The sequence below is a fragment of the Grammomys surdaster genome, unplaced genomic scaffold (genome assembly GCF_004785775.1).
Source record: "Grammomys surdaster isolate TR1022 unplaced genomic scaffold, NIH_TR_1.0 332313, whole genome shotgun sequence".
NCBI classification, from domain to species: domain Eukaryota; kingdom Metazoa; phylum Chordata; class Mammalia; order Rodentia; family Muridae; genus Grammomys; species Grammomys surdaster.
The window spans coordinates 134,739-149,693 of NW_021627570.1; the positions used below are offsets into that span (position 1 = coordinate 134,739).

Below are 14,955 nucleotides of genomic sequence, written 5' to 3' on the forward strand. Positions count from 1 at the left end.
CACCAGCCTTGAGGGAACAAAGCCCACTTAGCTGGAAACAAGGAAGGAGAATACTGGGAAAAAAAACCCAAATAATCATCTATAGAAGGGGTTCAGGCACTGATGACTTCAGGAATAAGGCAAGACATTGGGTCACGTCCACCTGCAAACACAATGACTGATGATGGCTTGCAAGTTTAAAATACTATACTTGAACAGCATATAACACACCCACTCTACAGACAAAGTCTGTAACTCAGTACACTGTGAAGCGTTAGCCTTATTTTCTCAACATATCATGGCTGACTGAAATTCTGTTTGCTGCCTCAGCCAAAGAACACAGGAGAACATTATAGCATGTTACTAACCCAGGAAGCAATCAAAATTCAAAGTAGGGTTTCTATTGAATATATGTTGTTTGCATATCATCATAAAGTTGAAAATTTACAGTCTAGATTAGAAATAATGACTGTAATTCACTTATGAAACTCTCAAAAAAATTAACTTTAAAAAATTGAGTCAAACTATCTCCAGCCATGTACCCTCTGTAGTGTATTCTATGGATTGCAAGAAAATGTGGCCCATCCAAACAATTTTGGATATGATGAGTGGCCATACCAACTGGCAGATTTGCCTTTCAGTGCCTTGCACTGGTGGAAGCTGGAATTCTGGGGCCCAGACTGACTCTCTTTATAAAATGGATGAAATAGAGAACAAGATGGCTCATACAAAGGCCTCTTATGACACACTCTCCCAGACTTCCCAGAGTCCAAAGGGCTCAGACTGCTTCCACACCACCCTTCATTTTGCTGTTGTCCCTCTAGTTAGGCAGTAACTCTGCCAGAAGAAGTTGCCAACCTTTTGCCCTAATACCCCAAAGCCCACGTGGTTGCAAGGCTCAGGACACAGCATCTCTTCTCCAGCTTCATGTCCGTTAGGAAAAAGCTGTGGAGGCTGGTGAGATGGTTCATCAAATAAAGGCATTTGCCATCAAGCACAGCAACCTGAGCTCAATCCCTAGGTCCCCCATGTTGAAAGAAGAGGACTTACATTGTCTGGTGATCTCTACACATGGTCTGCACATGAGCCACCCCCTAAATTAAATGTATAAATTAAAAAAATTAATCTTCTCTAGTTGGCCTCACAGTGATGGTAGATGCAGCAGGGGCCAAGTAGAGTCTGACGATGTGGGCTGAGCAGTATATGCTCCAAGGTCAAACCCCGCCCCACCTCCCCCAATACCCTCCTACCCTGGGTGTCATTAGACCTCAGTCTCCAGGTCTAAGATGACACATTTACTTGTGCTAACCAAAGAAAGCTTCCTAAGACATTCTTTCTAAGTCCTAAGTATGGAACTGTCTGGTTTTTGTGGGACCACAAAGGTTGAAAGTGAATTCAGACTGTCGCCTAAATGTCACCTAATTCTAAAATTCAAAAGATGCACTGTTCTCTGAAATTTCCTTAGCCCAGTTCTGGGTGGCAATTACACGACACCAAGAAGTGACTGGTGATGGAAATCCTTAGGAGAGGGTTTAGGAACAAAAATAACTCGCATTTTAATTCTACCAATCTGGCACTTCTCCCACCCCCTTCAGACTGGTAGTGAAATTGCCATTACTCCATCTGCCACCTTCTTCTAACCGTTAGTACACAGTTCTCAACACTGCCACGCAGGAGCTATAATCCCCGATTTCTAGTTCAGACATGGGGAGGGGCGAGAAGCACAACAGGAATTCAGCCGTAAGTCAACATGGCGACCTCATAGCTATCCCCACAATTGAGTGCATAGTTGTGTGAAACCCTAAATGGCAAGTGCCACCCACTTACCATCTTCATTTCCATCTTCACTATGGAAAGAAAAATCTCAATCACCCCAACCCCCAACCTATCACCCCCCCATCCTCACCCCATTTGTTGAATACAGGGGACCTGCACTAAAAGGTAATGCACAGGGTCATTACCAAATACCCCACCCCAGCCAAAGCCACCAAAGCAAAGAACAGGGACATGCAGAAAATGAAGGCCGAGGCTGAAGGCCCTGGCTACCAACAGGTCAAAATCCCTGCAGTCATTCACCACATTACAAATTCAGACAGAACAAAAAATGAAAAACACTCACTTTTTACTCACTGGTCCAGAAATGAAACTATTTGCTAATACAGACAGCAATGTCCCCAGCCAGCAGCTGCCTAGGTGAATGCTCTGTCCAGGCCTCTTATCAATACACTAGCAGTGGCTCCTGCCATCAACAGAAAAATGGCAGCTGATGAGAAGGGGAGTCAAAATGTAAACAGGTGATCTGACTGCTTCTCTGAAGACCTACGTCAATGGGGAAGGAATAGCGGCTATGGTCATGTGGACAGTTTGTTGAGCTCAATCAAAAACAGAAATGACGACAAAATCTCTGTCATCCAATTTTAATTAATTGATATCTTCTTTCATTGAATAAAAGGTTTTATGAATAAAGATTTACAGTGACAATGTACATTTGTCCCAGGCTCCTATACTAGACTACTCTCCATTGAGGTTTAAAAGATGACCAGGCTAACCTTAGTATCCTATTTTTAAAGAGAAAAAAGGTTCAGTTACCCCAAATGCCCAAGTCTGCTTACAGCCCAAGCTGGTTCGCACAACCGCTGTCTACCACTTGGCTGACAGCAGACACTACGTCTCCACGTTCCAATTACAGGTCTACGTGGGTACAGTTACTACTTGTTACATAATATCTTAAAAATCGAGATTAAAAATGGTTACATAATTCTATCCTATGGCTAAGGTCCACACAGGCTCGCGCGATCCCGGACCGTAGGCGAGCCGGTAGGCGAGCCGACAAGCAAGCGAGCAGACAGCCAGCAGCGCAACAGCGCGCCGAGCCCGAGGCCATTCGTGCTCGCGAGCTCGCCGGAGCTGCCCACCACTTGGACCTTTGCAGATTTCAGGAGGTGAACCCTTTCTAAACGACCACCCTGACTTTAGCACGTCTCCTCTTACCCCGAGACCCCCGGAACATTGCGGTTGACGGAGCCCACCTGCGTAGCTGGAGAGCCGGCTAGCACAGACTTCGCCACACGGGGTCGCTGCGTGCGCGCTACCGGGGCCAGTGGACAGCTCCCGAAGCAGGCAGGACCCAGCGCGTGGACAGCGCTCTTCATGGACAGCGCTCGGCTGCGCAGCTCGCTGGGGTTCGCCTCGGCTCCGCCCCAGCTAAGGGCCTACGGCTCCCAAGAAGGGTTCCGGAGCCTGAGGAGCGCGGAGGCCCAGCAGGCACGCGCAGACATGCGGCAACACGGGCCGACACGCGGCAACACGCTCCGACATACGTGTTACATGCGCTAACACAGGCCGACAGGCGACAACACAAACCGACACAGCGAACTAGCTCCTAAGCGAACCAACAAGGCCTTGCTGCTCAGAGACAGACGAACGCGGCAGGCCAGCACGCGCCAACCTAAACCGGCACGCGCCAACCTAAACAGGCACGCGCCGGCACGCGCCAACACGAGCCGGCACGCGCCAACACGAGCCAGCACACGCAGGCACGCGCCAACAAACCGGCACGCGCCGGCACGCGCCAACGCGAGCCCGGCACGCGCCAGCATGCTCCGGAACGCGCCGGCACGCGCCAGCACGGCTGACAGGCGCCCACACGCACAGACATATGCAGACACGCGCCGACACGGGCCAACACGGGCCAACACGCTAAGCGAAGCAACATAGCCTCCCGAGAAGCCATCCCAACAAGGGGGGGCCATACCTCCCCCACCCCACGCCCCAAAAATGTCCCTTTGGACCCACCCCCATTGTAGCACAGGTGCTGGGAAGTCTGTCCTGCTGAGATAGTCCCTGGTCCTCTACCGTTCTCCTCAGCTTCCAGAGAACTGACTGGGCACCCCTGACGACCGGGAGGACGAGGGACGCGGCTGGTCCTTGCGCACTACGGGAACCCCAGGACCAAACCCATGTGACGCAGCCACGCCCCGAGGCCCAGCGGGGGCCCTCTGCTGCCCAATCCCCGGATCCCTGGTTCTCATGGCAACCCTGAAGAACCTCTTGCTCCTAGCGTCTCGTCCTCCCCTCCCCCACTTCCCTCTTCGCTCTGATGGGCAAGAACAGGAACGGCGCCTGCAGCTTTCATGACGCCAAAAGTCCACCATGTCCACTGGTTAAACCACATACAGAGCTCAGAAATGGGTGGTGAATTACACCAGAAACACCATTTTCTTGACCTCCGAGAGGAGGGGAGCTCTGAGTGACCATGATCAGAGAACCTCAGTACCTAGAATCATTTTCATCTCAAATCCTTCCCCAGAATCTCACACCAGGAACATCAGAAAGGAGAGGCTCCTTTTGGCAGCCAACAAACACCCACTATTCTATCTCGGTGAGAAAGTGTGGTGCCATATATAGAATTAGCTAACAAAATAATACTCTATAGCAAACATCTGCTACACACTAGCTCTGTCTCCCTCTCTCTCACATACACACAGACAGACAGAAACACAGACAGCGGCAACAAAGGAAACAACATATAAAAGGATAGGAGATACTTGTGATTTTACACACACACACACACACACACACACTCTCACACACAGCTTGTAAGTATCCTTGAGGAGATTGGTTCTAGAACCCTACAGGTATCAAAATCTACAGATGCTCAAGTTTCCTCTATAAGATAGTTTTTTTTTTAAATACAGCCTGTGAGCATCTTCCCCCATGTACGTTAAATCATCCCTAGACATCTCTAGATTTATGTCTGACACAATATAAATTCTTATAAATACTTGCTATAGCATATTATTTCTATGTAATGACATGAAAAGTCTGAACATGATCAACAGAAAAGCAATTTTTCTGAATATTTTTGACTCAATGTTAACTCAATTAGTAGATGCCACAAATACAGAGCAACACACATACACATACACACACACACACACACACACACACACACGAGCATTTACAATAAAGAAAGTAAAAAAGAAGGTTTGGAGAGATTATATCTGACTCTTACCTAGGTACAGAGCTAGGACGAAGTAGATTTTACACTCTCCTCTAACAGACAGAAACTGTAGATGGCGATAAAAACAGTGGCAGTTACCAGTAGACGTCCGATTCTGAAGCTGAGGTATACTACGCAATATTCACATCTGCAAAGGGAGGAGGGAGCTCTGAAAAGCCTATCTAGGCCCTGTCTGAGGCCAAACAGATACGTTGCAGTAAGGCAAGGAAGCTGCACGCCAGCTCAGGTCCCTAAGTACCACAGACAAGAGAAACGAAGGGGAAACAGAAGATGCTTCCTAGGGAGCAGAGGCTTCAAGGTGGTCAAGCTATAGAATTCTTTTAACTGTAAAGTCAATCCAACAAAAACAGGTTTGAGGCAGTTCTGAGAGTGGCCACCAGCAGTGCTAAGCCCAAATCAAAGACAGCAAGCCCTGGACTGAAAATTCTATTTTGACTAAGGTACTTCTTTAGTGGCAATGCTGAGCAAAGCAAACACCACCAGGGACAGAATGATAGACAGAAGCCAATCTTAAATTGCAAAAGGAAAGGAACACACTTCAGCTCATGCCTAAGCTTAGATCACAGTCCAAGGAGAGAAAACCTGGGTTCTAGGGGTATATTCAATTTGGACAGTCAACTCATATAGGTATCCCTGGGCCCCCCTGGTTGGTTGCTCAAAGTTGGGGGTAGGTAGGGTGGAGGAACTCCTCTGCCTGAACAGGTCACCTGTCCTGCAGCTTCCTGGCCTAGAAGAGCATGTTATATAGGACAAAGTGTCCAAACCCTCACTTCCCTCTTAAAAAAAAAAAGAAAGAAAGAAAGAAGGAAAGAAAGAAAAGAAAAAAATCCTTGCCTGTGCCTTCTAACATTCTAGACACCTGGCTTTTGTTCAGTTGTAATATCAAAGCCAGTGGAGAAGGGAGTAACTGACTTATCAAATGCTTAAGAGCTGAAATCTAACTGGAAATCAGGGATGAAATTTGATAGACTCAGTGGAAGTCCAAAAAAAAAAAAAGAGAAGAAAAAAAGAAGAAAAAAAGAATCTCAGAACTGAGAACCACCATTAGTCCTTTGAACATAGAAAAAGCAGAATCCAAAGCAAGAAGCAGCACTGAGGGTCTTAAGGGGTAGTTAGACCTAGGGATCTCACCCCCTCCTCAACAGACTTTCCAGAAGCAGTAAGGCAAGGCAAGCCTTTGCTCCCAGACTAGAAACAATGGATCTAGTGAAAGTTTCCAGACCCCATTCCCTTCAGAGCTATGGAGAACTCTGAAGATACAGGTATTGGGGTTGCCTCCCATACTGGGACAGAGGCTCAGTTAAAGTCACCATACTGTGCTCTACTGGCTGCTCAGGCACATGCTTCTGAAGTGGAAGAACAGGAAGGGACTCAGGGATCCATACACAGCCTCTAAAATGAGAAAGGAGACTCGAGCAGAGGCAGAAGCCACTTTAGCTTTCCACGGGTAAGCTATGGCATCAGTCTCCATGGGACCTGTCCACCATTTTGTCTACCCATCACTGATCTAAAACTTCTTTAACTATACCCCGGTGACCCACAGCATACATGAGAACCACTGTCCTTTCTACTCAGTCCCTATAGGCTCAATGGAGCACTACCTTACTGATAGCAAGAGGTACCTATTAGAGACAACCCTGGACTCTAGCTTCTCCAGATTCATACGCAGCCCAAGTCAGCGCTGCATTGTTGCTGCCCTCAACTTCACCCAGTTTCACAGTGGTTCACTAGGCCCCTTCTTCCTATCCATCTCTAGGCTCACTCCACTTCCCATTAAGTCAGATGCAAAGAAGCTAAATAAAATACATATGTAAATGAGAAGAAACTATGCAGGAAAAGTTCTTTAAATTATTATATCTAAGTGAGATAATGAGACATTGCACAATGACCCTAGACTGTTACACTGTGAAAGATGAATGCTTGTTCTGGGTGTAATAATGGGCTGACACAGGTTAACTAGCTAAAAATTTTTTTATCACTCTGTTGTGGGATTTGGCACAGTGGTAGATGCTGGCCAGAGGAGCCATGTAGGAAAGCTGTGTCCACTGCATTCAAATATATCCTGAACCTTAAACTGCCCTAAACACTACTACACAATCCAAGAGGGCTGTGGGTAGAGCTCTTGTTCACCATGTAAGAAGCCCTGAATTCAACCTCCAATACAACAGCAAATACAAGAACAAAGAAGTTCTTTAAAGTTAAAAATGAAAATACAAACAAAAAAAGATTACAGATAAAATTAAGATTATTATGCAAAACATAAAGCCCCATGACACATATAGAATTGTAAATCACAACTTTTAATAAGAGACCTGGTGAAGGCTCTGAGCTCAGTTGGTAGAGTACTTACCTCATGGGCTTGAATTCAATCACCAGAGATCAAGTGTAGAAGGCTAAAAAAACCAAATTAAGTAATACCACTCTTGGAAAATAAAGGAAAGGAAATAAAAGAACTGATTCAATTGTCCAAGACTTGGAAAAAAATTGCTTCTCGCTTGAAAGAGTCCTCAACTTACCCTGTTGATTCCACCAGGTCACAGTTCCACAGGAATTCAGCACACAGAACAAGAATCCCTGAAAGTTTCCAGACATGGCAAGAACAGAGCCAAACCACCACCATCCCCCAAAACAAACACTTTGGTATTCATTCAAAAAGATTTAAAAATTAAATGAGCTTCAATCTCAGCTCCTGGCTTCCCTAAATCAGTAGCTGGGTTCAACTCTTTGAGGGAAAACTAACTAAAATTTCGAAAGGGAGTCAACAAATGAGGCTAGAATGAGGGCATTCCACACATACAAGGCACTTCTGAGAAAAGTGGATGTAGACTGCTCTCCACTAGACTTGATAAACCAAGAAATTAAAAAAAAAATTGTGAGACCCATGAGAAAAGCAAAGGCCATGTTAAGGACGATGCAGAAGGGAGACATAGAATTGACCACACACAATGTGCATTCAGGGAGTCTCCAGTGACTGTAGGCATGGTCAAAGGGTACCTAAAAAGATTGCTTGTCAATAAAACAAAACCACTACAAAAAACAAAACCCCTCAGAGATTATCTAATGCATTTAAAGATATGGCCTGTGTCTGTTTGGGGGCAACAGACAATGACATAAAAAACACCTAGGCAAAAAAATGTATAAATAAATAAAAATTAAAAAGATTTAAAAAAAAAACAATCTACAGCAAAAAGTAAAATGCCCCTTGAGTTTAGGAGAAAGTTCCCACCATAGATACCACTGCTAGAGACTTGAGTGACTGTCCCCACTCTCCACATGCCTTATCTGGCCAAAAGAAACAAAGTACTAGGGACAGAACAACAAAGTAAAATCTTCACCTACTACAGTAAAAGAAACTGTAAAAACCTCAGCTCCAGGGGGTAGACATGAGCTGGGGGCAGAGGCAGATCACAAGGGATTTCTATGTGTTATTTAGCCTTTGTTTATGAAGGTAAGTCTAGTGTTTTGAAAAACAGTTTAACTTTGTAGAAACTACTAATGGCTTATTTATCATTCTGATTAAAAAAAAAAACCCAAAACCAAACAAAGAACCCCCTACCTTCTCTGATCTGATAACCAAGGAACTGAGCCTGTGTCCCTCCACACAGTAATCCAGAGAGCCAGGGGACAGTGCCCCAGCCTGTGTGCACTTGCAGCCCTTCAGGCTACAAATTAGAGAGAAGGGCCAGGCACAACCTGATATCTAGGGATGACCCAACAAGGAAGGGAGGTACTCTTTTTATCACCTTCTCCCTCCTCCTGTGCTCAGTAACCACAATGAGGAGGTGTTCAGCACAGCGCATAGTGTTCCCATCTCTCTAGGAACACTCTGGAGTGGTTTCTGTAAGATCCACACAATTTTCATCGAAAGAGAGCAAGCAGCTCCCTAGAACTGGCAACCAGTAGGCTCTCAGGGAAAAGTACACCACAGCCTGTGCTGGCCCAATAGAGGCCAAGGTGGGAAGATGTACTCTATAGGCTTTGGGTGAAGCTAGCCCATAGAGACACTCAGAAGACTCCAACTCACCTGGCTCTGCCTCCTACCCAATACCCCAACACAAAGACCTTCTTGGCAGCAGTCCTCCTAAGCAGGCCCCAGATTCATTGCAGGGCATTGTCCTCAGGCATGAGGCTACTGTGCAAACATCTTAAATTTAAAAGTAGCTCTATGAGTTTCCTGGAGCAGAGAATCCTAAAACTATTGCTAAAAGTTTTAACTTTGGTAGGCAGGGAGCTGCGTATTTGTTTGTTTGTTTGGTTTTAGATTATTTATACACTGATGAGCTACTATGAGATGTTAGGAACGGGACACAAGTGTACACAGAAAATGCATCTGTTTATTACATACTATATACACACAGTCTGAAGATAATTCTATACAACACTTTTAGTAACATTGTACCTAAGGATTAAATTTCATAGGGTAGGAATGAATATTCATTTATTATTTAAGTTGCCACTCAAAAACATTAGGATTTGTGACTTTTGATTTTCAGATTATAAATGGTCAAACTGCATTACATATAAAGGCTTTTATACTGAAGTGTATCTTAGTTGTAAACTTACCCATGAACTCCCAGGGATGATACCTGAAAATATTAAGGTTAAGGTTGAGGGCTATAGGACCACAATGAACACCTTTTTAATGAGTACAAAGTTCTGAGTTTGATCCCCAGCACTTTGAGAGAAAGAGAAAAAATAAGCAAGCCAAAAGTCCCTATAAATCTCAAAAGAGAAGGCAGTATGTGGTTAAGTCATCTTCCAGATCATGGCTGTTGGACAGGAGAGGAAGGTAGGAAGGACCTGCAGGTATCCAGCATGGTCTTTCTATTGTCAGAAGCTTACACAGAGCCACCAGAGAGCATGCTTCATCACACTGGACTAGCCAGCCAGCCTCCACTCTGCAGCTTTACCTGCTCTGGAGGCACAAGTGAGAATCCCAGGCCTCCAACTGAGCATTAGCAGCGGTGACAATGATGGCAGGGTGATAAGGACCAACAGGGCTCTTTCTGTGCCATGTGCTTTAGGAGCGCCTTGTTAATGGCAGTTACTCAGGCCTAATTACTTGGCTCTAAACCCTGCAAGGAAGTCAGTGAGGGGTGGGGCTGCCCACCAGCACAGCTCTGGAATGGGGCTGCAGCCACTCCCCAGGGGACGTGGTCAGCATGTCCAGGATAAGCGTACGTGCGCATTTCAGTCCCGGCTGGGATAAAAGCCTCTATGGAGGCCAGACGCAAATCTTTATAGAGTCTGAAGACAAATGTTACAGGCTTCCTATGCCTGCAAACCAGAGACCCCTTTATATATACCAACTTTCTGCTCATCCAAGCTGTACCTTGTGAGTTTACGCTATTCCACAAACTTCTATTCTTCAAAGGGAGTTAGTTAACTTGTTCAGACTCAGAATTGTAGTGACTTGTAGAACCAAGAGTAACAAAGGAATTGCTGGTCAAGCAAATCATAAAGGAAATGCCATGGTGAGAAAGGCAATTCCTCTAAGTACATATTCTCATTGCTCCGGTAGATGTGAGCAACAAGAAGTCCTGATTCGCTGGGCTCAGATCAAGTAACAAGCAACTCCAATTTAAGATCTGAACAATCAAGAAAAAAAAAATCTTCCCAAAATCTAAGGAGAAGTAAATGGCTGAAATTAAAGAATACTCTAGCACAGGGAGAAAAAAGAAAAAAAAAGAAAAAAGAAAACCTCCTCTTGTCCACCTCTAGAGCAGAAAACAGAGGCACCTCTCTCTCCCTCCCTCTCCCTCTCTCTCTCTTTCTCTCTCTCTTTCTCTCTCTCATGCGCTTTTTGGTAACTTTAGAAAATGGTTTTGTGGTTGCTATCTCAAAGGACAAGCATGACATTTTCACTCCATTTTTATAAACGGGCTTTCAATCTGCCTTTTCATTAGCATACAAATCCTGAGGAATACAGCCCAAGTCCCAAAGCACCCATTTGCCAGCTCTCCAAGGTAATCTGACTACCTCAAAATTTCCCCATAATCTCCCCTATTTCTATTTTTTTTTTAAAAAAAATAAGAAAATAATGACTGCAGTATCAGACTTTGTAGGATGCAGCCAAAACAGTGCTTACAGGGAAACGCCTAGCTTTAAATCCTTGTATTAGAAAAATGAGGTTTAAAAAAAATCTGTGCTCTAAGATTTTTATCTTATAAATTCTTAAGAAATAAAAAAATTCCTACAGCTTTAGGATGAATCTGAAGGCACAACAGATGTCTTTGTTGAAGCGAAGTTCAGTTTCCGAACACTGTAAAGTCTGTGACTTCGATGGAACATCGAAATCAAAAAGCCAAAAAAGGAGAAAAATAAACTTCTACAGGCAAGTAAAAAATAAAATGGTGGGTAAAAACCCAAAAAGAAGAAAAAAAGAAAAAAAGAAAAAAGGAAAAAAAAGAAAAAAAGGAAAAGAAAAAATGCCCCCTCCCCAAAAATCAAAAACAGCTTCACTAACAGAAAAGATTTAAATTTGAACATATGACCAACCACCTAAATTAAAAGCAAGTAATATTTTCTCCTTCCAAAGCTGTACTGCTGTGGGTTTTTGTGAGGGGGATTTCTGCAGGGAGGAGGATTTGGTGCTGGAGTTAAAGCCAAGGCCTCATCATGGCTCTCTACTGAGCTCCTTCGTCTGCCCTCCATGTTGTTTTAACGGACTGAGAAACAGACACTGGATTATGTACAGGCTTCCCCCTCCTATGAAGGTGCCAGCACTGAAATGTCGGACGGTTAGCACTGAGTCTCCATAGATGGACAACTGCCCACAGCGTAGTCTCTCACACATTGAACACACTTTTAAGCAAATAGGTTTTCCAAATTATACCATTTATAAAATCTTAATTTTTAAAAAAAGATATACCAATCAAGAATTTATACAGATCTAAAATGAGCTAAAGGCACATGGATGTCCTGGTTCAACCAAAGTTTGGCTTTGAAACACTGTAAAGCCTCTGACCCAGCGGGTTCAGCAGCATCCTAAGGTTTGAGTTGGATCTTTGGTTCTGATTTTGTTCTTCTTGCCCAGTGGAGGCTAACTGGACAGACACAGCTGCTCTGGCTTCACTCACACCAGTGACCACCATACAAAGTCCTAGACAATTAGCCATCAAAAATCTGCCCTGCTTTCTGGTTCCCTAGTCCACCTACAAAATCCACTTTGACCAACCCAACATTGCCTCAAAAGCAATGTAGGCCAAATAATGTGTAGTAAGTGATTTAAGGGCCACACAACGTTTTAATTTTAATTATAATGAACAAAGTTACCATATCAAACTCATACTTTCATGAGCATTCAAGTTTCTTATCAAAATAAATGAGTGTGTAAGTATAAAAAAAGAAGAAGAAGAAAACCCAGTGATAATTGCTTGGTCTACGTGGCATTAATCTTGGAAGGCTGGAAGCAACTGGTCTAAGAAACCAGGCCCCGTCCTCCATTTGCTCTGCTGTGTGTCGAACAGGGTGTCCCTCCTCCACACCATTTCTTCTAGAAGTGGACGTGCTTTTGCAGACGTGTAAAGCTCAGGAGGTCTCCCTCGAGCTTTGTCCTTTGTTAGCTGGTACGGCCTGAGGCATACCAGTTAACCTCCTGAGCCTTGGTTTCCAGACCTGTAAAATGGGGACCGTGGGGGCCACGGAGTGGCTAAAAAGCAACAGGACTTTTGAAAGTGCCTTGTAAACTGCGAAATGCTACCTAAGTATCAGTGGCTACACTTCTCAGTTACGGCAACGCCTGCTGGGCTGCAACTCCCGTCTGTCCTCAAATTCCCTCCCTGTAATGTGGGAACTGGCCCGTGCTGTCCTCTTTCAAATGTTCCCAGTAAAACTAAAAAAAAAAAAAAAGTATGTTCAGTAATCCTAAAGTTTTGATTTTTTTTTTAAGACAAAAATTTGGTAGGGAAGAGTCATTTCTGGGAGCACATTTGATCGCAGCACTCTTGGTGAAATTCTCTAAGACTCCCTCATCCATTGGCTTACACAATTCCCTCAGCTGCAGAAATCCAGAACTCGAGGTCCACTTTTGTAAAATAGGAACCTCACTAAAATGTTAGCCTTGTCTGTGCCCGCGGGGTGCGGTGTGTGTGTGGGGGGATGTTAACGACTAGACTTCTGGTAAAGCAGAGCGAAACGTTAAACTGAGCACCATTTCTAAAACTCAGAGGCTCCAAATGGCTGAATCAGCATTTTCTGAAACAAAGTCTTCTGGGCCTGGCCTTTTAAACAGCCGCAAAGGGAAAGTTGTGCAATAACACATATTTACTCACTAATGCTACTTGTTTTGGACTTTTTCTTTGCATCTCTTGAATGAAACAGTTACAAGAAAAGAGTTTTTCAAAAAACATCCCAAAGAACCAGAGCCTTGTAAAAATCACCTGTGGCTCTCCTACTTTTCGGTCAAAGCTAATGAAAAGAAGTTCGCGGGGTTTCTTCCAACGCCAAGAATAGACAAATACATTTTTTTTAAAAAGTGAAGAATACCCTAATTTCCATAACGCACATGCCGCAGGCCCTCGCCAGGCAGGCGTTTGGAGAGGCAATCAGCAAAGGCGGAGAGTTGCATCAGAAATTTCCTTCTGCAAACGGTACCGCTCTTATCACGTTTCCACCGCTGGCGGGCTGCTAGTTCGCGAGCCCTCAAACTTGGTGTTAGGCCCCAGCGACGGGTAGCGGGGCCACTAACAGACCCGAAGAAAGAAAGGGGTGGGGGTTGGGACTTGTGGGGTGGGGTGGGGGGGAGGGACAGATCCTCGGTCCGCGGCCCGGGCCGCGCTCGCTTGGGACTTGGGAGTGTCTGGCACCGCTGCCCGGTCCGCCTGGCGCGCGCGCCGAGGCCCGGGGCGCAGCGGGAGCACCCGCCGCTCCAGTGACCCCCGGGAGTCCTCCCTCCAGGGCGGTGGCCCCCGAAAGCGCGGCCTTGACCGCAGCTCCCGCCCGAGCCCCCAGAGCCGTCGCCGTCGGACAAGACGGCTCAAGAATGTGCCGCCCGGGGCCCCGCGCCTCCCCCCGGGGGTTGGAGCGCAACTGAGAGCGTCGCGGGGAGCCGCAGCCGCGCGCCCGCCGCCCCGTCCCGCCATCCCGCGCCGCCCCGCCGCGGGCCCGGGGCGCCGCAGCCCCCCAGTCCCCCGAGGCGACGCCCTTCCGCCCGCCGCGCCTCACGGGGCCCCGCGGCCCGATCGCGGGCGGCCCCGAGCGCAGACAATGACGGCGCGGGGAGCCGCCCGGCCGCCGGGCCCCGCGAGGCGCGGACCACAAAAGTAACTTGCCGCCGCTCCCCGCCCAACTCCTACCTGACGTGCAGCTCCTCGTCGCCTCCGCGTGGCCGCTGGCCACACGTTGCACGAGTCTCTGCGGAGAAAACCCGAAGGAAAAGACGGACACTGGACGGTCCCAGTCGCCGTGCGTGCGCGAGACGGTGCGCGGAAAGTTCGTGCTCCCGTGGGTCTCGGAACGCGAATCCCGCCCGCCACTGGTCGCAGCGCTCTTCCCTTCCTGCCGCCTCCCCGCACCCCACCCCCTCGATGGGCTTTAAACTCTTCGGGCCCCGCCCGCCCTCCCCGCCTCCGCCGCCGCCTCCGCCTCCTCCTCCCCCGGCCGCTTTTCCTGCTCCTCCTCCCGCCGCCGCCCGGACCGCTCGGCGGCCGCCAGCGCGGGAGGAGCCGCGGCCTGGGCGCAGGGCGTGGCGCGGGGGGCGCGGGCTCGCGGGGTTGGCGTGGCACGATGCTCTCCCGCCCCGGCGGGCGCGCGCCCACCATGCTCGCAGCGCGCGGGACCCCCCGGCGCCACGCCACCGCCCGGGTGCGCGGCCGCGCCGGCGGAAGACCGACCGGACCTGTCCCGAAGGGCCACTCGGAAGGGAATTGTTCGAAACTCAGAAAAGTACTCCCCAACAGCACAGTTCAAATTCATCCTGGGCTGCGGCCGTCCGACCCCGTCGTGGGCAGCCC

General features: G+C 47.2%; 1 protein-coding gene across 1 annotated transcript in view; it reads right to left on the bottom strand.

Annotated features, from left to right (window-relative positions):
• Nucleotides 1-14,525, bottom strand: part of LOC114616489 (growth factor receptor-bound protein 10) — a 104,922-nt gene extending 90,397 nt beyond the window's left edge. The window contains exon 1 of the mRNA XM_028761941.1: nucleotides 14,299-14,525. The gene's annotated coding sequence lies outside the window, so the exon portion shown is untranslated. The remainder of the gene's footprint in view (nucleotides 1-14,298) is intronic.
• Between the last annotated feature and the right edge of the window lie 430 nt (nucleotides 14,526-14,955).